This window comes from Rhinoderma darwinii, chromosome 2, assembly GCF_050947455.1.
Source record: "Rhinoderma darwinii isolate aRhiDar2 chromosome 2, aRhiDar2.hap1, whole genome shotgun sequence".
NCBI lineage: Eukaryota > Metazoa > Chordata > Amphibia > Anura > Rhinodermatidae > Rhinoderma > Rhinoderma darwinii.
Window position 1 is genome coordinate 289,381,656 of NC_134688.1, and position 24,678 is coordinate 289,406,333.

The 24,678-nt window shown below is 42.3% G+C and overlaps 1 protein-coding gene across 3 annotated transcripts in view; it reads left to right on the top strand.

The window, feature by feature from the left end:
• The window catches only part of AHDC1 (AT-hook DNA binding motif containing 1), an 81,485-nt gene extending 64,758 nt beyond the window's left edge, over positions 1-16,727 (top strand). For all 3 annotated transcript variants that reach the window (XM_075853435.1, XM_075853434.1, XM_075853436.1), the window contains exon 5: positions 16,164-16,727. The gene's annotated coding sequence lies outside the window, so the exon portion shown is untranslated. The remainder of the gene's footprint in view (positions 1-16,163) is intronic.
• The last annotated feature ends 7,951 nt before the right edge of the window (positions 16,728-24,678 follow it).

A 24,678-nucleotide genomic window follows, 5' to 3' on the forward strand; every position in this document is an offset into this window, starting at 1 on the left:
TTTAATGGCTATTTTTTTTTTCACTGTCGTGTGAATATAGCCTTAGGCCACGCGACAATAAAAACATCTGTAATTGAGGGCCGCACTTACAGTCCGCAATTACGGACCCATTCACTTCTATTGTGCACGGACACCTTCCCGTTTTGTTTATGTGAAGGTGTCCGGGCTGTAGAAACGTTACGAAAATTATAGAACGTGTCTCTTCTTTTGCATTTTACGGGCCGTTCTCCCATACTTTGTATGGGAGCACGGCCCTAAAATGCGGCTGGCCGTGCCCGCAGTCTCAGCCCGTGTGTGCATGGGGCCTTAGTTGTAAACTCAACGGAGCGGGACTTTATGGAGGAGAGGCCAGAAAAAAAGACCTTGCTTTAAGAAAATACATTTTAAGGTCGCCAAACTGCTAGAGGCAGACTACCCAAACACATGGAGGAAGGTTTCCTGGTCAGATGATATTTAACTTTTTGGCTCTAATTGGAAACGCTGTGTGTGGCAAATTTAAAACTTCCCATCGCCCCAAAGACACCATTCCCGCAGTGAAGCATGGTCGTGGCAGCGGCATGCTGTGGATATGCTTTTCATTGGCAGGGACTGAAAAAATGGTCAGGTTGGAAGGAAAGATGGATGTCCATAAATACAGGGCAATTCTTGAGTAAAACTTGTTTGTGTTCCAGGAGGACAATGACCCTAAACATACTAATAAAGCTACACTGTAGTAGTATAAGGGGTAACATGTAATTGTCTTGGAATGGCCTTGTCAAAGCCAAAACCTCAATGCAATTGTGGCGTGACTTAGACTGCTGTACACCAACCCAACCCATATAACATTGGGGTTGAAGCAGTTTTACCTGGAAGAATGGGCAAAAATCCCAGTGTCTAGATGTTCTAAGCTCATCGAGACAAAGGTGGCTCCACAAAGTATTGCCTTTCAGCGGGTGAATACTTATGCGCATGAAAGTTAATTATTTTTTTTAACTTAGGTGGTAGGTTGCGTAAATCAACGGGTACAAACTCACCAAAAATCTGTTTAAATTCAAGGTTGTAATGCAACTAAAAACGCAAAGGGGGTGGGGGGTGGATTTGAATTCGAATTCATTTCGCAAGGCTCTGTGTATTTATAGTGTGTGTGGGGGGGGGGGTTTACTAGTTTCCTTTTATACAAGGTCTGTTTGTTAAGAGGGTTATCTAGACTTCGAAAATAGGTCTGCTTTTTTTTCCCCCCATAAACAGCATTGTCTCTCTGCGATATGACCAGTATTGCAGATTATCCCCATTCATGTTGATGGAGCTAAGCTGCAATTCTGAACACTGCCCCTGGAGAACAGTGGCGCTGTTTGTGGAGAGAGAAATAAAAGCAGTCCCTTATTTAGAGCAAGCTCTATCTTTATATCCCCATTCTCTGTTGTGTGTAGAAAGTGACTACTTATTATCTACTATAATGTTGGTAGTATACTCCGCTAGTCAAATACAGCTGATAATTAATAGCTGCTTAGTTGCGAAGTGTTAATATCTATTGTGATCTTTTCAATATCCTAACATCCCACTGCAATGGAATACACTATAACTTTTTAGTATGTGTACCTAATAGCCGCAGTCTGTTGGTTACCAGACTTTATCACACACATCAGAGGAGCTGATATTATATTGTATTAGTGAATAAATAAAATGGTACCACACATGGTGTATTTCAAACAAGCATATTTTATATGTCAATATTAAAAGCCCCATAAATTATCATTGGCTCTACACTACAGACAATATAAATATGGGTGAAAAATACACTTGCGCGAGGCTAGCCGTAGGGTGATGGTTGCATATGAACAGGTTGTTCTGTAATTAGTTAAATGCTCATAGGCAGGCTTTCAAAGGAGCTTTCCAGACTTATTAAAATAATGGTTAGTCCTTTTATATTGAAAAGCTACGCCACGGTTTGCTTCAATTCGTTACCATTTTCAAGATCTGTGTTTTCCGTTATGGGAGCGTTCTTGTTTATGTCCAGAGACTGAAAACTCTTAGGCTGAGTTCACATGTTGCGGATTTGTCGCAGATTTAACCCAGATCTCACCCTTTTGCATTGCAAAGGGTAAAATCGGCAATGAAAATCTGCAACAAATCTGCACCGTGTGAACTCGGGCTTGGGGTATTTTGACCGTTTTTTTGCAGGCCTGCAAAACTGTCTCAAAGTTCCTCCAGGAATTTTGAGGCAGACCTGCCTGCACTCTTTGGGTATGTTCACACGGCCTATTTACGGACGTAATTCGGGCGTTTTTGCCCCGAATTACGTCCGAAAATAGCGCCTCAATAGCGCTGACAAACATCTGCCCATTGAAAGCAATGGGCAGACGTTTGTCTGTTCACACGAGGCGTAATTTACGCGCCGCTGTCAAATGACGGCGCGTAAATAGACACCCGCGTCAAAGAAGTGACCTGTCACTTCTTTGGCCGTAATTGGAGCCGTTATTCATTGACTCCAATGAATAGCGCCAATTACGTCCGTAATTGACGCGGCGTTCAAGCGCCTGCACATGCCGGTACGGCTGAAATTACGGGGATGTTTTCAGGCTGAAACATCCCCGTAATTTCAGCCGTAACGGACGCCCTCGTGTGAACATACCCTTAGGCACGTTTTTCTAAATCAATGGGAGGTGATTTTGGGCTTTTCTTGGTGCGGTTTCTGTGTCAAAAACCGCCAAAAAAAACTGTAAACTAGGTCTTACAGACCTTACACCACAGGCTAATACATTATACCTAAACTGATTAGGGATGCACGATGCATCAAAACTACGATACTGTGCACCCCAAATGGTTCGATACCGTTGTTTCATGTATTTCGATACTAAGCTTAGCATTGTAACACATGAATGATACAGCCATTGCCCCACTCCTGAGTCCTGACAAGTGCGCGCTGTCAGGATGATGTGATGCGCCCAGCGCTGCACTAATGAGCGGCGGCACTGAAGACAGAACATGGGCGCACTAAAAAACATCCCCATGTTCAGTGCCTGCACTCATCAGTGCAGCGTCGGCCATATCTCCTCATGCTGTCCGCGCGCGCCAATGGCTGTATTAGACAGCCGCATCCCCGCTTTAACGGCGGAGAATAGAGAAAGCTCTCATCTTCACCGCTATTCCCCTGAATGCTGCGATCAAAGCTGACTGCAGGAGAAAATGAGAAGGGGGGGATGCTTCTGGATCGCGTCACAGGGAATTCCTGTGACGCGATTGAGGGACATACCATACATATATGGGCAGACAGCCCAGGGTCCATTGAAGGACCCCAGGGCTGTCTCACCATATTTCTTGTTAGGGCATACTTGGGTATGTCCTAACAGCTGCCTGTGTACTATACGTACACTGGCATATGTCTGATATAACCCAGTACATTAAAGTTTAAAAGTAAAGTAAAAACATAAAGTAATATTAAATTTAAAAAAAATAAACACACACCTTTTTTTACAATAAACATTAAAATGAGTCTCAATACATAAAACCTATTCGGTATTGGCGCGGCCGCAATTCTTTTTAGTCATTTATGATGTGTACGCTGTAAAAAAAAAATTGAAAAAACTTTTTTCACTTGTTGTGAGGCACGAGGTGTGATGAATTCAACCTCCATGTGCCTCACATTAATAGTAATTAACCCCATCACGTGCCTCACACATTAACCCATTGACTGAGAAGTCTGATGGGGTTAATTACTATTAATGTGAGGCACGTGGAGGTTAAATTAATCCTCACACCTCGCGCCTCACATCACAAAATTGAAGAGCCTTTTTTTTTTTTTTATTACTGTTGGCAAAGTATCGTTTTGGTATCGAAATCGCAATACTACACAAAGTATCGGTATCTAAGTCCAAATTCTGGTATCGTGACATCCCTAAAACTGATACATTGTAGCAAACAATCATGGCCAGGAGATATATTTTATACGGCTGATAAATTAGCTGAAGATTTCCTAGACGTACAAACTCAATTAAAGATCCTATTGCACGGCCCGATATGGGCTGTGAAAACGAGTGCCGATCAATGAGACGGCTCGATAATCGGTCCTTGTTTGCTGCATTCATAAGGAGCAATGCTTGGTTATGCATGAGGACGAGGGATCGTTATGATTTTTCGTCCCCACACATTTCCACCATGTCGGCGGCACATTTACAAAGGGAGAGGCGCTGCCGACACAGAAAATTTTCTGCTGCATAAGCGATAGTCAGCCGATGATTGGGCGTTAACTCGTTTATCGACTGATTGTTGCCCTGTTCACACAGGGCAGTGCTGAAGAATGAGGTTTTATACGCTCATTTGCCCGATCATTGGCCTGTGTAAAAGGGGCTTAAGTATGGACATTTAAAGCCTCCGAGTATAAAAAATATTTCCATCCAGTGCCAGCAAGTATAGATATCGGAATTTGTACCATTGCACCATAGAAATGATCTCCGGCTGCCAGTAGAAATTATTCATGAAGTAGTCCCCGGCAGTACCAATCACATGACACTTATCATGTGATTAACTAAACAGCTGACCATGACTGATCGTCAGACTTCCTTTATACTCTAGAGGCTCCTTAAAGCAGGAAGGATCTAGATCTATCGTAATGCAATGTATTTAATCATAGAATTTCTATAGGACCTATAAACTCTGTTTGCTCATAATGGTGACACACTTTTTAAAAAAAACCTCATGACCACTTTTAGGTAATATATCTATGAATGGAAAATTGGAGATAACCATCATAAATGTATACACATGGAAAACCGTATATTGCACCTTTTGTAGGCATGTGTTTTATGTGCGATATTCTGTTGAATCCAGTGGTCTCATTGCAAATTAGTACAAATTTACTCATAGGGTTCAAATGTCAACTATTTGTCAGTGTATAAAGCGGCAAAACCATATTTGCCTAATTAATAGACCCTTATTATAGATGTTTTCTAGAAATGTAATGTAGCCTAGGAAAACTTCTTCCGTAGCATTAAGTGGCACGTCATGATCATTGATTGGTCTAGTCCAAAACTGTGACAACGGAAGCTTATGGGCGAGTCTAGATTTTAATCGCTATCTTCTTGCTAAAAGAAACCCAAAAAGTTTCAGTGAGCTGGCGCTAGAAGTCGTAAGATATATTTGATGCAGGTTTCCATGTCCCACCACCCAGCTATGATTTACTATAGCGAAGAAACTGCCATCATTGCTGGTGGCAAATGTAGGAAGCTTGCATCAAATCTATGACTACTCCTGGTACCAAGTCAGTGGACTGTGCATGCATATGGCGCATCGGAGCCCGATTCAGCCACGTTAACATTAAGGCACTATTTTTTAGGTGACATGACTGCTCGGCTGTCATGTCACCTATAAAATTGCTGTGTATGCTGCATTTATGTTAAAAGATGGGGTTCAATAAAGTGACATAAACGTTCAGTATATATTAAAATGCTGTGCGTGCAATACCTTTATGTCAAAGAATGGGGTTTAAGTCGTATACACATGAACCATGTATATTATTTTATTGAATCCCATTCTTTTACTTGACTTTCATGCACAACGTTTCCTTAATATATACTAATTATTTACAGAATGTGTATGTTACCTTATTGTACCTCTCTTTTTTTCATAAATGCAGCATACACAGCAATTCCTTAAAGAAAATCTGTCCGCAATAAAAGGGTTCCCTACGTTTCCTACATGTGGATGCATCAGATGTCTTTGCACAGTCCAGTAAGCTGGAAATAGTAGTCTTCGACATGCTCTTCCTCCTCCCGCAACGTGGCTATAAGTGACTGTAGTGAAGAAACTGTCAATTATAGCCAACAGAAGGAAGCCTGTACCGAATATATCTCAATGCTGATTACGGTGTGTGGGCACCAGTGAGCAATGGCACATCCGATGCAGCCACGTTATGTAAATCTGTATATAAGACATATTTATGGTCTTGTTTCCCCTATAGGGACTGATGGTGCTTATATATGACCTGATCTCTATGCATTTGTAAAGTAAAATGGTGGAAGTTTTGCTTTGCATAGAGATTGGCCCCATATGTAACAACTTTCCGTTTCTATAAAGGGGCTAATATGTGTTTTATGGCTCCCTTTGGATAAAAAATACATTTCTGAACAGATTGCCCCTACACTATATGGAGTAGTCAGAGCAGAAATAAATTTGTTGACCGGAGACCCTTAATTCACGAATTACCCCCTTTTATAGAAACGGAAAGTTATTTATGTCCAACTGGGATAACTGCATTCTTGCACACACTAGCCCCTATAGATCTACCAGTATATATTGTCTCTAGATACTTGAAAATCTATAGGGGCTAGTGCGTACAAGAATGCTGCTGTTTGCCCAGTTGGACAGTCATGGGGTCGAGAGTATACAGGGGTCTGTATACCTGGGAAACAATTCACTATCTGCTGTATAGAGAAATTTCGGATGGCCCACACTCCATTCCTGGAAGGTGTGGACTGTGGTGAAGTTGGCCTTAAAGGGGCTTGCCACTTTGTATTAATTTGTGCTTAATCACATTCAATAGGAAGGTTGTTAACTTACTAATGTACAACTTGTAAAAGTTGGGGTCCATTGTAGAGCAAGAAATTGGGTTAGCTGTCTATAGTTTCATCTGAAACATTCAAGTGTGACAATTATTAAAAAATAGAATCATTTTTCACAGCACTGATTAATAGGGCTTCTTCTCCGTGATTAATTGGCCAGCCCTATGTATACCCTGTTGTAAAGTGCGTGCGTGCTGACCATTCAGTAAATGTAACTTCCAAACAGCTGGTTAAAAGGTTTACAAGATTAGAAAAAGGGGTCTGCTTTTTTTTTTTTTTTCCTGAAACAGCGCCACTTGTGTCTGTGGGCTATGTCTGGTATTGCAGCACCGCTCAATAAAACACATTTTATGGATAAAGTGAATTGGGCTGAGCTGCAGTACAAATAGACGTGCAATGAATTGGAGCGATCTCTGGGTCTAAAAAACAAACCAAACAGTTTTGTAATCTACAACCGCTTTAACATATCATATGCACATATGAAGGTCTCTGCACTTTACATGCTAAAAGGCTATTTTTAAGCGTTTGAACAAAACAAACATTGTACCTCCAAGATTTATATTTAAAAAAAAACTATAGTGTAGGACTTTCCAGAATGATTTTTTTTTTGTTAAAATAATTTGGTTAGTTGATACTGCTGCCAGACTACGGGGCGGCGCATATCTGTGTGTGTGTGTGTGTGTGTATATATATATAATTAATCTCATAAATCTGTTATCCCTATGACGTTTGCATTTTTCAAGTTACTTATAAGCAGTTCTCGGGTTAGCTGCATAGAAAGCGTCAAGGAGGATGAACTGCAACTTTTTTTTTTTTTTTTGCACAACCGTATGTGACATTAGGGCATATCATCATGATGCTATTGCCAAAATGATTACATCATATATAAAGCAAGGGTGTGTTGTCTAACTGTTTCCGACTGTATTCTCACCCCTAATGTTAAGCAACATCGTCCCTGGGAGGTAAAGCAAAAATGTTTGTATCCAGCACTTCTTTCCAACACAGATTTTGTCTATAATACAGCATCTCTGAAGACTGGGTAAATATAAACAAAGTGAGTAAAAATATCCTTTTAGGCCCCATGCACACGACCGTGCTCGTAATTACGAGCATGGCCGGGCACGGCCGGCCACTGGCAGCCGGCCGTTTTTCCGAGCCGTGCTCCCATTATAAAGTATAGTAGCACGACCCGTAAAAGAAAAAAATAGAACATGTTCTATCTTTTTCAACGGCACGGGCACCTTCCTGTGAGAAAACGGGAAGGTACCCGTGGCCAACAGAAGTTTATGGGCCCGTTATTTCGGGTCGTAATTACAACCCGTAATAACGGGTGTTTTTACGGTCGTGTGCATGAGGCCTTATGTGGATGAATTCACATCTTATTTGGAAACTTTAACCCTTTCATGACCAAGTGTCATTGATACCCTTGTCCAGGTCAAATTTTACATTTCTGATTTGCACTTCTTTAAACGATAATATCTTTGCAATCGCTTTGAATATCACTAGTATTTCTACTTTGTTTTTTTACAAGACTTATGAGGCTTTCATTATCTAGATTAGTTTTAACTCTGTGTTTTTAAATTTTATTATGAGCAGACAAATCCCTAAAAATGTGGGCAATAAACACTTTTTTTTGTTTTTATATATATATATATATATATATATATATATATATCATTTGTACAACTCTAACAATTAGTAGACTTCTCTCTGCGTCACCCTAGATCGCTGTGAGAGGAGAGTGAAGAGGGCTATATACACATGACGTGAAAAAAAATGGCAGTCAACAATGGATCAACTCCGTTTTGCATCAGTTTGTCTCAAAATTTGAATCCATTTCCCGGCCTTCTGCCCGTTTTTTTATCGCTATTTGCCATCCGTTTTTCATGGACGTTAAAAAAAAAAATGTAAAAAAAAATGGATGAATTTTATTCGTATGGGGTTTTTTGTCCCAACCCCCTGAATACACTACAGTGCCCATGTAGATAGTGACGCAATACCGCTGTAGAGAGTGCCACATAGAGCCTACTGTAAATAGTGCTACAGTGCACCTGCACATAGTGCCCCCCCCCCCCCTGTAAATAGCAACAGTGTAGCTCCCTGTAGGAGCGGAATCCCTTTGGCTGAAGATTCCTCTCCTGCAGGGAGTCCCTGATGTCTCTGCCTGTATATGGACAGTGATGTCAGGGGGTAACTTTAAAAGCAGAATCCCCCGCCAGAGCGAGGATTCCGCTCCAGGAGTAGCCCCTGACATCACTGTCCATATATGGATAGTGACACCAGGGGATTCTCCAATAGCGGAATCCCCGGCCAGATGGACAGTGACATCAGGGGCTCTCTAGAAGCGGAATCCCCAGCCAGATGGACAGTGACATCAGGAGCTCTCCCTAGAAGCGGAATGCCCGGCAAGTGCGGTCTGACATCGGGGATTCTTCTCCTAGAGGGAGTTCAGGTGGCGTTATCGGCAGGGGGGTGGCACTATCTACAGTGGGGATGGGAAGACGGCGTGGGCTCCCTCTGGGAGGGGAATCCTCGGCCAGAGCGCTGGCCGGGAATTTCGATGCTGGAGGGAGCTTAGGTGGCACAGAGGGTTTTGCGCTACCTACAGGGGGTTGTGGGTGGCACTATCTAAAGTGGGGGGTGTATTCCGGGCTCTCAAAGCCCAGGCCGTCATGAGTTCAGCGCTGATCACGCTGAAGCAGTACTGCACTCATTAAACCCGTTCCAGGCTGTCAACGTTTATATACGTGACAACTGGACGGGGCATCGGTATCTGGGCATACGTTGGAACGTATATAGCCGTATGGCAGTCTTAAAGGGGTTAATATTGATGTAAGCATAGCAAATCTAACTTGGATTAAAGCATTTAGGTCAGTGCAGCAAAATTATAAAAAACCAATTGGGCTTCTGACCAGGAGCGTGACCGCCTAATGTATATACGCGGCGCGGGTTTAACCTTGCTGCCCGAGCGGTTGGGCAGCTGAATATCAGGTACCAGGAAGTGAGAGACTGGCAGGGACCATAGAGGGATAACAGGCGGTTTTTCAGCACTTATGTCTTCTCTGTACTCCGCGCTTAATGTCTGCTGTGTATAGAATAAAGTAGGAAGCAGCTATTAATTTGGTGATCATGTGACTGGTCACATGATTTCTGGGATGCCTGGTAGTAGGAGGCTGCTGCTGGGTCGAACTAGACAATGTTTGTTATGGCTGTCAAATAGTCTGTTCATGGCAGTGCGTTATTGCGGTTAAAACAGCCCTTTACCTGCAAAATCGTGCGACCATACAGCGTTTATTAATTAATGTCCGCACAATTTTGTATAAGGAGCATATAACCTGCAGTATTTTTTAGGGAACTTGTTCTTTTTATACAACATTATGGTGAATGCATTCTTTTTTCCCCTATTACAGGGGATTGGATAGAAAGTAGATGAATGACGACTGTTGAACAGTGGGCTATTTAATGTGAAAATATGTGGCTGTAATTGTGGTGTGCGTTTGTGTATGTCCTCTAGGGACAGAGATTTTAATTTCTTCCTTTTTTTGGGAGGTCTAAATAGCTCCGTGTAAATTAGTTCTGTTTAAACCAATAACACAGATTGTTCTTGATGCCATGCAGCATGCTGATAACTAGCATGCTATGGAGCAGATGCCTGGAGGGCAGGTTTAGTGTCTTAGGACTTAAGACCTATGTCAGAAAGCTTACAGTTACTCTGCTCCGAACACGGTACTGACAGCTGTACAAATTGACGCCCTTTGTCCTCATCACATCTGATGATGTGTTTATGTATGTATATAGACCACGTTAGTCCATATTCAAGATATAACATGGGTGGTGCAGGAACTTCCATGATGTATTTTTGGGGTATCTTCCTAAATTGACAAAAAAGGCTAATTCTGGAGTGAGCGATGGGGATAATCTGGTTGTTAGACTACCTGCCTTATGATACCAAACAACCCCATGGAAATGCTGAGAGCAACAAAACACTGAGAATTCTATATGGTTATACCACTCTGTCCGGGAAAAATACTGGGTGAATTTCAACTGTTAGGATAGTGTAAGTAGTTACATCACAATAGATAATTTGTCTGAATGCGCCGATTTCTGCGGTTTCAGCTGACTGCCGATTTCTGCGGTTTCAGCTGACGATCTGATTGTGGGGCCTTTAGAGCATCCACCAACGTCAACGATCTCATGTATAGCCAGCATAAAGCTTCCACTTCAATCTGCTGGATTCAGCTGAAGTAGCTGTGATATAGGTATGAACCTCGCTGACTAAGTCATCAACAAGGATCTATTGCAGTCCCTTGGCTTCCAAACAGGTGACATATCTAGACATACCTTTTTGACTAAATTTGTAGATATTGTACCTTTTTTTCATATTGAAATTGAAGGTGTAGTTTATTGCAGTATCCACAATTTGCAGTTATGGGATTTTATGAAATTGTATTAATACTTTCGCTCGCTCTCACTGGATTGAGCAGCATCCTTAGAAAACTGTGGCAAGCTTTCCTTCTCGCCGCCTTTTATAATTTAGTTTCACTGTAGTATTTTGTGATTTCTTTGTGCTTAAAGACCTGTTTGCTTCCCATTACTAATTACGAACATTCATTACACATTTTTTATATAATATCCAGGTGGTACTCCGTACCTATTGCTAATGGTACTGCCCTTTTAGAATGAATTGGCTTCTTTAGTATCTTTGGTGTGTACCCAGTCAGATAGACAGTCTTGTGGGAATCTTTCGGGAGGGATGAGAAGGGATCCAGGCCTTTTCTCTTGAGTCTGAGATGCCTACTCTTTTTGGTATCAAATTCAAAGATTCCTGTTGTATCGCCAATATCATTAGTTCAGACAACGTCAAGAAGGGTTTCTGCAAGTTTGAATTATATTAAGAAAAAAAAGTGACCAAAAAGCCATTTGTGTGGTGCGTACGTAGCCAGCCTCCAAAAGAACAATGGTCACTAATGCCCTTTTGACCAATTGGCGCTTTTTTTTTTTTTTACGTTTTCAGTCTTTTTTTTTTTTCACTTCTACTTTTGGCAAAAATAAAGTGTGTCCTGTGTTTTTGTGTACATAGACCACTGTAGTAGCCAAAATAAACGGTTTTAAATTGCTAGGCGTTCTTTAGGTTTACGGTGTCTTCAGAATGGTAGAGACATTCATAATTTGATACTTTACTGCGTAAAATCGGCCATACATTTTAGATTAGGATAAGCTACAATGTGCACGAACGATCTGACAATCAACATGTCAGACCAGACTAAATTGGCAGATCAGGGACATAGTTAAAAAAATAAAGACAAATACTTTAGAGGCTCTGTCACCAGATTTTGCAACCCCTATCTGCTATTGCAGCAGATCAGCGCTGCAATGTAGATTACAGTAACGTTTTTATTTTTAAAAAACGAGCATTTTTGGCCAAGTTATGACCATTTTTGTAGTTATGCAAATGAGGCTTGCAAAAGTCCAAGTGGGTGTGTTTAAAAGTAAAAGTCCAAGTGGGCGTGTATTATGTGCGTACATCGGGGCGTTTTTAATACTTTTACTACGGTAGCTGGGCGCTCTGAAGAGAAGTAACATCCTCTTCTCTTCAGAACGCCCAGCTTCTGACAGTGCAGATCTGTGACGTCACTCACAGGTCCTGCATCGTGACGGCCACATCGGCACCAGAGGCTACAGTTGATTCTGCAGCAGCATCAGCGTTTGCAGGTAAGTCGATGTAGCTACTTACCTGCTGATGCTGCTGCAGAATCATCTGTAGCCTCTGGTGCCGATGTGGCCGTCACGATGCAGGACCTGTGAGTGACGTCACAGATCTGCACTGTCACAAGCTGGGCGTTCTGAAGAGAAGAGGATGTTACTTCTCTTCAGAGCGCCCAGCTAGTGAAAGTATTAAAAACGCCCCGATGTACGCACATAATACACGCCCACTTGGACTTTTACTTTTAAACACACCCACTTGGACTTTTGCAAGCCTCATTTGCATAACTACAAAAATGGTCATAACTTGGCCAAAAATGCTCGTTTTTTAAAAATAAAAACGTTACTGTAATCTACATTGCAGCGCCTATCTGCTGCAATAGCAGATAGGGGTTGCAAAATCTGGTGACAGAGCCTCTTTAAGCTGTCAATGGGCGGGGAAAAAATCCAATGTCACCACCAGCCATCGCGAATGATCGTTTGTTTATAATTTTAAGTCGTAGAAAATCAGAATTGGTCAAAATCTGCCATTTTTGCCTCTATGGCCGACATAAATCTGTTTAGAAGGTTTGTCCGCAAATCTTTTCTGCTATTGTATTGTTTCTGTCTGCGCTCCAATCCCTTCCGGATCTATGTAGTATATTTTACATGTTCAGTGTCCCTGAAGGAGGCTTACAGGCTGTGAGTTTAGTTATCCTCATACCTGGCTAGTATTCTTTAGGCTACATGCATAACCGGTCTTCTTACTTTCCTCCAATGGGATTGGATCCGGTTTTTCTGCAAGAAATATATGGTCCTTCTGTCGATCGTTCACACAAGTGGAAACAAAGCCTTATGTTGTGTTGTAAATTATATTTGAGAAGTGATGGGTGGTGAAATTTGGTTCACAGTTAGGGTTATTTCATGGAGTAGACTAAAACGAACGGGGGCTCCATAGGCCAATCTGCATAGGGAAGCCCCTTTACACATTAGATCATTGACCAAATTTGATCTAATGTTATGGCCAGCTTAAAGGACTTTATGAAAATCTGTACTGTATACTTGCTGCACATAGCCACTAATCAAAGTCCACCTTTCATCTTTCTAGTGCCATTTAGAAAGTGAACCATTGACTTGCTATTAGATAATTTATAGGTTACTATTCTAATGCAAATTATCTATTTTACTGTGGCCATACACGTAGCAGTTGTATGATTTTGCATTGTGGTGCTTGGCCACTGGCATGTACAGGTGAAACACATGGTTTTAACGTGTTTAACCTGTACAAGCCGGGCAGCAAGAAAAAAAATAAAAATGGTAACTCTGTTCCCTATGTTCTCTACCTTATGGTGCAATACTGCTACGTGTACAGGCACTCTGCGCCATGTTTTGTTTTTTTTTCTAATTTTTTTAAATGACAGTTTACACAACATACATGCAGTGTGACCGTAAATAACGACAAGTATAAGAGAGGTATAGGGTATTGTTAATTGAAAATGTATGAAAAAACTGCAGGAATATTTTTCCGGTTAAATGGTCATATCGGGAGAGGCAGATGTGTGTTGAGGTGTCTTATGTGTACTCCAGGCATTCCATGTATAGTGGAACCTTCGTCTACTATGTTGTTCCCACCTACAAAGTGCCTCAAATCGGAAAAGCTGATGAACTTTCTCACGCCATTGCTGTATGGAGGGGGGTTCCGGATCTCTCCAATGTAATGGGATTAGTAACAAAGCCGCTTGTAACAGCCAAGTAATCAAACAATGTTTTCTGGGTTTGAATTCTGTGGAGGGGGCCCAGAGACAGTCACCCCACAGATCATCTCTCCTTTCACTGCTTTCACAGAAGGGTACAATCTTAGGACAGGTCAATCAGATGTGAGGCAGCGTACCAGGTTCAGATGAGCACCTCCAGCCTAGGTTTGAGGCACATAGGTTGATCTTGTGTAAGAATGCAGGTGTTCTGTACCAACGGGTTAGTAGCCCTGTGGAAGCAGCAAAGAGTAGATATTAGACATGGATTTAGCCTTAGGTGAAGTCTGTGAGAAGCTTCTCCATCCACTTTAATTCTCTCAGTGGGTAAGAAGTCTGTCGAAGAAACTGTCTACAAGTCTGTCTAAAAGATAGGTTGTGTAAAAAGAACGTGTCTGACACTTTCCCAAGGGATTCCAAAGAGCAAACCTCTAAACCACGGTCTTGGGAGCAAATGTCTTTTATTGGAGAGTCAGAGGTTGAACCAAGTTGCAACAACATCCACCACACGGGTGTTTAGCCAGGAGGGAATAACTCCTATTGGAATCAAAGGTGACGGCATATCGCTAGATGCAATTGAGACATTAAGGTCTTGGTAGACTCTGACCGTGCCTCTAGTAATCGTGCGGATTATGTCTGATTTCTTAGGAGAAATGCTGGAGGTCCATAAAAAGTAGGTGGCTCGTAATCCCAGAAGCATCTTTTCAATCTCTACATGTATGGGGGCAGGAGATGGCGAAATCAAGTCCAGCCAACGAGAGATATGATTCGCCCTATAATACGTATAAATCTCAGGTAGTGCAGGACCCCCCTGTGGTTTTTTCCTAGTCAGGAGAGCGTAAGCTAACCTGGCCTTTCCACAAGAACCCGTTAAACAAACTATGAAGTCGGTTAAAGGAGAGTTTAGGCAAAGCAATGGGAATAGTTTGCAATAAATATAGGACTTTTTGTAATATGTTTTTGCGGCCCACCCAGGGTGTAAACGGCAGTCATATTGGCTATTTGCGTCTTAATACCAGAAAGTAGAGGGACGTAGTTAAGCGAGTATAGGAGGTCAGGGTTAGATGTAATCTGTGTTCCCAGTACTGCTATAGATTTCTCAGGCCATGTGAAAAGTGTTCATGCGTTGCGGATGTATGCCCCATTCACATGCTCCAGAAAATTACACCGAATAGAGACCGCGCTGGATTTTAAAATCTGCCGCTTTCTGTGCTGAAATCCTTGGGATCTGCATGACAATTTGCAGCAGAAATCCAAGTTTCCGCTTTTGATTTCTGCCACGGATGACCTTCAAAATCCACGGTGGAATTGCCTAGTGTGAATCCTGACTATGTGAACATATTGTTAGTGTTTTGGTCTTAATTTGAAACCTGTGAAGAAAGTTGCATGATTAGATTGTATAGCCTACAGATGTCACTGTTTCTACTGCTGTCTATGCTAATATCTTGCAGTACTTGAGTTTGAGTACTGACACCTGCTGGGTAGCTGGAGATACTACACTTTCCACACTAAATTATGCTGTTTTAATTGTAATAATAAAAACCATTTGTAATATTTAATGATGTTACGTGACACCCTTTTAAAGACTTTTTGTAATTCCGCTACAAAGATGTCTACATTTAAGCATTTATTATGTTCCTAGGCATTCTAACTGGAAACAATTGCTCATAACAGTCAGATGTATCACTAATCCTATATCTGCGTGAAATGATCAGACCGCTTCTGCTTATATAATTGTTTTCTTGTCTGTTGAATACTGATTAAACGTACATACATGCAGGCAACGTGTTTTTGCTTTGGTATCGCTTTTCCATTGTGATATCTGACGGCAGCCCTGATCACCCTACTTGGCCCTTTTGGGTTCATTCCATCATTGGATTAGTGCAAGGTGCTGATACTTGAATGCTTCACAGGTTACGTGCTTGGTTCTGCTGTCCACTTTTCATGCCTAAGCTAACCTACCAGAGGTGGTATGACGCAATTGGCGAGGATCACTAGGTTAACCTTTTGTATCCGCTGCATTTCATGCTCCCTAGTTTACTATAGTCATATATATGTGCTAATCCCTAATACTGTTGTATAGTTTGCGCTGTCATGCACACACCCAGCACCATGAGTCATGTTTATCTGGTTTTTTTTCTATAATCTGTGGATTATGTTATTGACATTATTTTTATATTCTTAATATCCACAGCTGAGACTATTCGCCTCTACCGAAGCCAGAAGAAACGCCGTGGGATCCCCTTCTGAGCCTGCACCACCTACATCATGAGTGCGCTCCTTCCCTCCCTCCCTGAGCTCTGGAACTTACTCCCCTACAATTCTCCCCTGAGAAGAAATTTGTGTTTTTTGTTAAATTTTTTTCTTGTTTTACTTTCTTCACAAAACCAGCAAAAATTGTACATAAGAAATTTTTTTAAATGTTTCAAAATGTAAAAAAAACAAAAAACAAAAAAAAAAAAAGTAATGGGTTATGGGGAGTATGTGAGGGGGAGGTAGGGAATGTGGCAGGGTGGAAGGCTGATCTTATTCCCATATGATCTGAGCTGCCTGCAGTGCACTGGCACCTCTGTCATGGAGATGGTTAAACAGTCCAGTCCCTTTCCCTCACATACCCCTAATCCTGTACCACCACCCTGTGTCCCCCATCTACCGGCTGCACTGAAATTGCGTATGTTAAAAGCCCTACCACCACCCTCGGCGGTTAAAACTATTTATTGTACATAAGGATTTCTCATAAATTGTGTATTGTCCAAAACCAGCCTTGTGTTTTCAATTTGAGAGAATGTGAGTGACATTACAGAACGGACTGCGTGTTCATGTGTACTCTTCTTGGAATCTGTATACAGGAGTGTTATTTGAGTAGTGTGATAATCCAAGGTGACAGTGATCAGGTCTCGGTTTCCATTAGTCTCCTTTGTGCTTCCTCTCTTTCATCAGCACTTGTTTCTGTATTACTTCTCACAAAGCCTTACCCAAGTCTCTCCCTTTCCTGATCTTTTTCTTTTTTTCCTCGTGTCTCATATTTTATCTTTTATCTCACATCCTTGCATTTCTTATCTCTCCCTCACACATTCTGCCTTCCTTTATGTTATCATTTATCATCTTTATTTCACCTTTTTATATCATTATCACCCTCTACTTGATCATGCAACTCTCTGCCCGGACACTTGCTTTGTCGAATCCTTCCTGCTTGTAATCTGCATGCACATTAACTTTTAGCCTTTAGGTCTCCCTATGAGTTTTTTTTTGGTCTGGTGTTATTGCATTTTTGGTGTCTTTTTTTTTTTTTAGTCTAGTTTTTGTTTTTTTCTAATGGCGTTTTTAAAGTTCTATAATGCCTTTTGGGAAAAATGACAGAAAAAATGCCATAGCCAGATTGGGCTGCGTTTTTGAAAGAAAAAAAAGCCACTGCACCCAAAAAAAAACACTGCCACAAATGCTGTGTATGTAGGCTTTATCATATGTTATCACAGACTTTAAAGTAGCCTCTAGCCGCAACAGTTTTTTTTTTCAGTTTTTTTTTTCAGTTTTTTTTTTAAAGAGAAAAACGCCATGAAAGACACGAGTAAACGGTGTGTGCGCGGGTGTGCGTGCATGTATGTGTATATGAATCCAGCCTTGTGGTGATTTTTCATCTCCGCTGCGCTCACTATTATCCCCTATGCTCATGACTTTGCTGACCTTGTCACTGCACCTACCGTATCCCGTCATAGACACATTTTCCCTCCCCTCCTGTAATCCTCCGTTCTTCATATGAGCATGTACCTAAAATCACCTTTTTGAGTTCTCCTCGTGCTATTTTTCCATGCAGGGGTTTTTGTGTGTATTAGTCGGCCCTCTTTCTCCTCAGCAGTTGTTGTACCCTACTCCTCCCCCTCCTCCGTTCACACCAGGCTCTTGATGTCCCCATCGTCAGTTCCTCTCCTAGCTGTGCCAGCAGTGTGACAATCTCCTGCTGCTCTATGACCCTTCCTGCTCAGAACAGACTGTCCTCCCACAATCCCCCCAGGCCTAAACCACCATCGCCCTCCAATACTAATTATCCCAGATACACCTCATTGCTTGTTGAGAGCCTTCCACATACTGCGGTAACACAAAACCTCCACGTGTAGCGCACACATTTATACATACATGGATGAAGAAGTAAATGTATATCTTTAGAAACGATTACTGGGTCCCTCTGTTAATGGATTATGTATTTTGATTTAGAAATGTTAGCAGTACATTGCCTTTATTGTTTCTAGAACTAGCTTCTATTTCATTGCCTTGACTGTTTTCATAGGCTCGGTAGACGTTCTGTTGATACGCTCTGTAGGGTTTATACATTGCTATGCTTTGTATGGATTTCCCTGGCTGGGCAAGGGTTACTTCTCAAGGCTCCGCTGGGTTCTCTCTGGCAGGGTGCTAGTTAATCCTCTGTTCTGGCCTTGCTGTAGATTAGTGGGGGGGTGGAGGTCACTGCTGCTCCTCCAGATTTGCCTGCAGGGGGGTGTCTCACTGCCAGGTAAGTGGTGAGTGGGGGGGCTGTGTTGCCCAGCAACAGCCCAGATGTCTGACCCTGTACAATGTGCACTGACACAGCTGTGTGTGAGAGGTGTGCATGCGAGAAAGGGAGAGGGTTGTTTGTGAGATATAATGGCTGTTTGTGTGAAAATGAGGAATATTTCCAAGACCGCGGTGTGCTTGAAATCTGTTGTGTGCATGATAAGTTTCATGTAGAACAGATAAACATGCATGCAGTTTAGGCAGAGGAGCATGGATGCGTGCTTCTTGGTCATGAGGGAGATTTTAGATAAACAAGTCATTGTGAAAGAAATTTTATTTATCTAGATCTTGTAAACGGTCACCAGGTACTGCTGTGATGAAGGTAGGCACTACAGATATGGGATAATAAAATATAAAGCCTCACCTATGCAGAGAAAATGAAGCATAACATTTACATCACCTTGGTAGCCATTTTTAGTTCTACAGAATGGCCTTTATGTCTAATACATTTCTCATATAATCATATTAATTGGACTTCATTCATTTGACGATCGCTAGCATTCTTCCATGCATTTATCTCTCCACATGTTTTTTTTGTTAATTCCCTGTCCTTTTGCCTTTAAAGAGGTTTTCTCATGAGGGACATTTATGACCTATCCACAGGATAGGTCATAAATGTCAGATAGATGCGGGTCTCACCTCTGGGACCCGCACCTATCTCTAGAATGGGGCCCCCAGCTTTCTCTGCTATCACTGACTCCCAGCCACTTCCTGACTTTATGGTCGGGAGTTACGAAAACAGCGTACCTCGCTGAGCTACGCTGTTTCCGTAACTCCCATAGTAGTGAATAGCAGTTACGGAAGCAGCGTAGCATGCGAGCTGCCCTGTTTCCGTAACAACCATTCAGTTCTATGGGGCTTACGAAAACAGCGTAGCTGAGCGAGCTACGCGGTCTTCACCTTCATGGTCGGAAATCAGCCGACGCACAACAGGGTTTAGGGGCCCCGTTCTAGAGATATGTGCGGGCCCCAGAGGTGGCACCTGCATCTATCTGACATTTATGATCTATCCTGTGGAAATGTCATACATGTCCCTCATGGGAAACCTTTTTAAGCTGCATATGTACAATGTAGTTGCGGTAAATTGGCAAGAAGCATTACATACGCACAAGTCATGTGTTAAGCATGTTCGTCCTACCTCTTGGCAGAGACAAATGACGCAAGATCCGATGAGATGTAGCCTTTGGGGTCCAGCAGCCAGTCTTTTTTAGCTATTACTATGGTCCGCAGACTACGTCCAGCAGCAGTAGCTGCTGGTGGTGCTGTTCAGACTATATTTTCTTCCTGATTTTCATGTTTGTTTTTTTTCTAATCTAGTAATGTCAGTACAATGATGTCTTCTGGTACCGCTGAGTCATGTGCTTCCCAGCCTGGGTGGGTTTCCTAATTACTGGTAACATACAAAACAGAATCGTGCAAGCAAAAGGTGGCCTGAATAGTGTGTAGTTAAAAAAAAAAAAAAAAAAAAAAAGTCGATAGCTGCTGAAAGATTGGCGTTTGTTTTGGTACATTAACTTAATCTATACCCCAATGTTAGGCTAAATTCACAATTGTGTTGTATAATCCGTTACTCTGATCTGTTTTTATATCAAAATAACAGATAAAAACGGATCCATTAAAAATCCCATTGAAATGATTGGAATTTTTGATTGCATCCATTTGCTTCTGTTGTGTTAAGCTTCGTTCACATATCCGTCAGGGCTCTATTCTGACGTTCCGTCTGAACTGTCCGTCAGAACGGAGCCCTGACTAAGGCCCCATGCACACGAATGTGCTTTTACGGCTGCAATTCCCCCAAAAATCCACGGGACAATTGCGGCCCCATTCATTTCTATGGGCCCATGCACCCGACTGGTTTCCTGGACCGCAGAAAGAACGGACATGTCTTATTACGGCCGTGTTCTGCGGCCCAGGCTCATTGAAAATAATGGCCGAGACTATGCGCATGGCCCGCGATTTGAGGGCGGCTGACAGTCCGCTGCTGGCCGACCCGAAAATCACGGCCGTGTGCATGAGGCCTAACACAAACTGAAACCACAGGTTTCCATCACTATTGATTACAATGGTGACTGATCCGGTGCCAATGGTTTCCGTTTGTCTCCGTTGTGCAAGGGTTCCGTTGTTTTGACGGAGCCTATACAGTGGAGGAAATAAGTATTTGATCCCTTGCTGATTTTGTAAGTTTGCCCACTGTCAAAGTCATGAGCAGTCTAGAATTTGTAGGCTAGGTTAATTTTACCAGTGAGAGATAGATTATATAAAAAAAATAACATAGTCAAAGTTATATATATTTTTATTTGCATTGTGCACAGAGAAATAAGTATTTGATCCCCTACCAACCATTAAGAGTTCAGCCTCCTCCAGACCAGTCACACGCTCCAAATCAACTTGGTGCCTGCATTAAAGACAGCTGTCTTACATGGTCACCTGTATAAAAGACTCCTGTCCACAGACTCAATTAATCAGTCTGACTCTAACCTCTACAACATGGGCAAGACCAAAGAGCTTTCTAAGGATGTCAGTGACAAGACCATAGACCTGTACAAGGCTGGAATGGGCTACAAAACCATAAGTAAGACGCTGGGTGAGAAGGAGACAACTGTTGGTGCAATAGTAAGAAAATGGAAGACATACAAAATGACTGTCAATCGACATCGATCTGGGGCTCCATGCAAAATCTCACCTCGTGGGGTATCCTTGATCCTGAGGAAGGTGAGAGCTCAGCCGAAAACTACACGGGGGGAACTTGTTAATGATCTCAAGGTAGCTGGGACCAGTGTCACCAAGAAAACCATTGGTAACATTACGCCGTAATGGATTCAAATCCTGCAGTGCTCGCAAGGTCCCCCTGCTCAAGAAGGCACATGTACAGGCCCATCTGAAGTTTGCAAATGAACATCTGGATGATTCTGAGAGTGATTGGGAGAAGGTGCTGTGGTCAGATGAGACTAAAATTGAGCGCTTTGGCATTAACTCAACTCGCCGTGTTTGGAGGAAGAGAAATGCTGCCTATGACCCAAAGAACACCGTCCCCACTGTCAAGCATGGAGGTGAAAACATTATGTTTTGGGGGTGTTTCTCTGCTAAGGGCACAGGACTACTTATCCGCATCAATGGGAGAATGGATGGAACCATGTACCGTCAAATCCTGAGTGACAACCTACTTCCCTCCACCAGGACATTAAAAATGGCTCGTCGCTGGGTCTTCCAGCACGACAATAACCCGAAACATACAGCCAAGGCAACAAAGGAGTGGCTCAAAAAGAAGCACATTAAGGTCATGGTGTGGCCTAGCCAGGCTCCAGACTTTAATCCCATCGAAAACTTATGGAGGGAGCTGAAGATCCGAGTTGCCAAGCAACAGCCTCGAAATCTTAATGATCTACAGATGATCTGCAAAGAGGAGTGGGCCAAAATTCCATCTAACATGTGTGCAAACCTCATCATCAACTACTAAAAACGTCTGACTGCTGTGCTTGCCAACAAGGGTTTTGCCACCAAGTATTAAGTGTTGTTTGCCAAAGGGATCAAATACTTATTTCTCTGTGCACAATGCAAATAAATTTATATAATTTTGACAATGTGATTTTCAGTTTTTTTTAAATATAATCTCTCACTGGTAAAATTAACCTAGCCTAAAAATTCTAGACTGTTCATGTCTTTGACAGTGGGCAAACTTACAAAATCAGCAAGGGATCAAATACTTGTTTCCTTCACTGTAGCGTAGTCGACTACGCAATAGATTCCGTCAAAAACAATGGAATCCATCTTTGTTCTGATATTCATGATATTAGAAACAAATAGCCTTGGGCTGCAACCCAGGATTGAATTGCCCGATGTCATTGTATGAACATGAATGCCTGGTATACTATAAGTTACTGTCCATGTTGTGAAACTATATGCATTGGCACTCTTCCGTGTTTTGCACATTGACATCGATACATTTGGGCAATTGTTAATTTGTTTTGATTTTGTTTATTCAAAAATGCAAATAAAAAAGTAATTTAATAAAAAAAAAACGGAACTCTGTCACAACGGGGACAAACAGAAACCATTAGCAAAGTTTCCGTCACCATTGAGGTCAATGGTGATGCAAACGGAAGCTAAGGTTTCCATTTGCCTTACCGTTGAGGGGCTCCCCCGACCGAAATGTCCTACGGAACCCCTCAACGGAAAGCAACGCTCATGTCAACACATCCTTATACAACGCAAGTGTGAACTTAGCCTTAACTAGATAATGAAATATTCAAGGTGAAGATACTAGGCTTTGAGCCTTTGTCTCCTACATCTTGCATATCCGTATCATATTTGTCCCCTTTCCTCTCAATTATGAATAAAATGTGGAAACGTGGCTTCTAAAAATATTTTCCTCAAAGCAGTGGTTAAGCCATAGAGAAGCAGCTGGAACAGACAGGGATGAGGGTGCTGCACTAGAGCTCATACTGGAGGTCACAGCTGCTGTCACCAATTTCGTCCAGCACAATTTATGAGCCTCTTGGACACTGTGTCATTGTCTTGGGGGGTGCTTTTGTAACAAAAAGGAGTAATCATCTGCAAATCACATACTCTCGCGCACACACTCTCCCGCGCATACACTAACACATTCCTTCTCTAGACTGATAATAATCCAGTTCCACGGTAGTATTGTGCTTCAGAAAGAAAACAAAACCTATTTTTATCAAATTAATGTTCTAAGGCTATGTTCACATCAGTTTCAGGCTTCCGTTCATTGGTTCCGTTCGACCTTACCATCTGCGGAACTGATGAACAGAAACCATAGCTTCCGTTTGCATTACCATTGATTGTAATGGTAATGCTTCCGTTGCAGTTGGTTTCCGTTCTGTAAACTTTCAGGGTTTTTTTTTCACGGAAACAATAGCGTAGTCGACTACGCTATTGTTTCCGCAAAAAAATTAAGCTTTACGAAACGGGAACAAACTGAAACCAACTGCAACTGAAGCATTACCGTTAAAATCAATGGTAATGCAAACGGAAGCTATGGGCTCCGTTCATCTGTTCCGCTGACGTCAAGGCCGAACGGAACCAATGAGGGGGAAGTCTAATGCAGTTGTGAATAGGCCCTAACCCTGATCTTTCTCCAACGTATGAGGCTATCAAATGTTTGCAAAAAAAACATTATCACATATCACAGTAAGGGCACATTCACAAGCCAAAAGGGGGTCAGCCACATGTGAAAAATAGTCTTTGTGAGAGACAACACACCCCCCCCCCCCCCCCCAGTAGTAGAAGGCCCATCATTGAGCTGATCGCTTCAAGCTCACCACCTACAACGCTTGGCCGTTGCTGGGGTGAAACCTACCTAGTTATACGTCAAATGATTGGTCTACCATGGATAAGCCGGAGCTAAAGACGCTCTTACACATGATCTCTCTGCTCTGTTTCTTAGGCTGGATTCACCCGGGCGTTGCGCATCTCGGATGTGAAAAACTAGTTTTTCATGTCCGAGGTGCATCCGTGCTCTGCGATGTGGGATGCGATGTCCCGCATCCCCCATAGATTAGAGTCTATGGAGGGATGCATGAAGCTTGAAAAAATAGTACACGGTTTGTGTAAATAAGGCCTTAGGGGGGTTTATATAAGTTGAATAGGCCTGAGCTGCAGATAAAAAGCAGACCCTCTTAAAATACAACCTCTGTAAGGGTCCTTTTACGTCGGTCAATTATCCGTCAAACGAGCGTTTACAGAACGTACGTTCCCGATAATTGCTCTGTGTAAACAGGACAACGATCAGCAGATGAACGAGCAAACACTCATTCATCAGCTGATTTTATAGCTTTAAATGGACAAAATATTGTCGCTACTTTTACACAGCCCGACGTGGGTCATCTAAACGAGCGCCGATCAACGAAACAGCTTGTTGATCAGCGCTCGTTTGCTGCTTTCACAAGGATCTATGTATGGGGACGAGCGCTCGTTACTACGATCGCTCGTCCCCATGCATTTCTATCTTGTCGGCAGCGCGTCTCCCTGATCATGACAAATATTTTGGGCGTTTCCAATGATACAATCAGTCGATGAACTAGCGTTTGCTCGTTCATCGGCTGATCGATGCCCCGTTTATACAGGGCAATTATCGGCAACTAGCGTTCTGTGAACGCTGGTTTGCCCGATAATTGGCCGATGTAAATGGGCCCTAAGTC